Genomic DNA, 771 nt, shown 5'->3' on the forward strand with positions numbered 1-771 from the left:
TCCTACACCTCAGAGGATGTTGACAAAAAGATGACAAGAATGAAGTCTCCTGAGCACCAGCCCCTGTCTCATCTGACCGTGGGTTTCAAACGGGGAGGGAAGGAGTTCTATTTGTCTTGATACCATCAGCTTGTCCATCCAAGTCATTGGTTGAGGGACTGGGAGAGGGGCCGGGGCGGTGTAAAAGATAGCAAGGACAGGGGCCTATGCTCTGAAGTGGGCAATTCTTTTTTTTTTTATTTGGAGGAATTTATTTCTTATTCTGAGGTTACTCAACGTGACAGTATCTCAGACATACAAACTTATACACAGTTTTTGTTTTGGTGAAGGTTTCAAAAACAGAATGCCATCTATGTATTATCTTATGTATGCAAACACAAAAAGACAGAAAACAAAAACCCCAGACTGGTACTGAGGCATGTGAGTTAAACACAAGTTCATAACAGTGAACATTTCCCCAACATTTAGAAAACCTGTTCCCAAATGCAGAGGACAAAATACCATGGTATAAAATGTTTTTTTCCAATAAGGAAGCAACTACAGAAAAGCTTTTATGTGTTCAAAGTAACCAATGCTATTGGGATGCAACCCGCCCCACCCCAATTCCCCAATAATATTTTTTTTTCCTTTGACAAATATCAAGTCAAGGTGGATCAAGGATCTAAATCCAAGATCTCAAACTATAAAGCTGCTCCTGGAAAACACTGGGTAAACTCTGGGAGACATTGGTGTGAGGAAAGATTTCTTAAAGAAGACCCTCAAAGCATAATC

At 40.3% G+C, this 771-nt stretch overlaps 1 protein-coding gene and 1 pseudogene across 1 annotated transcript in view; one reads left to right on the top strand and one right to left on the bottom strand.

Annotated features, from left to right (window-relative positions):
- RGL1 (ral guanine nucleotide dissociation stimulator like 1) overlaps positions 1-771 on the bottom strand; it is a 370662-nt gene that overhangs the window by 221153 nt on the left and 148738 nt on the right.
- The window catches only part of LOC102485247 (chromobox protein homolog 1-like), a 42341-nt pseudogene that overhangs the window by 36322 nt on the left and 5248 nt on the right, over positions 1-771 (top strand).

Source organism: Tupaia chinensis, unplaced genomic scaffold (genome assembly GCF_000334495.1).
Source record: "Tupaia chinensis unplaced genomic scaffold, TupChi_1.0 Scaffold000112_1, whole genome shotgun sequence".
Classification (NCBI taxonomy): domain Eukaryota; kingdom Metazoa; phylum Chordata; class Mammalia; order Scandentia; family Tupaiidae; genus Tupaia; species Tupaia belangeri.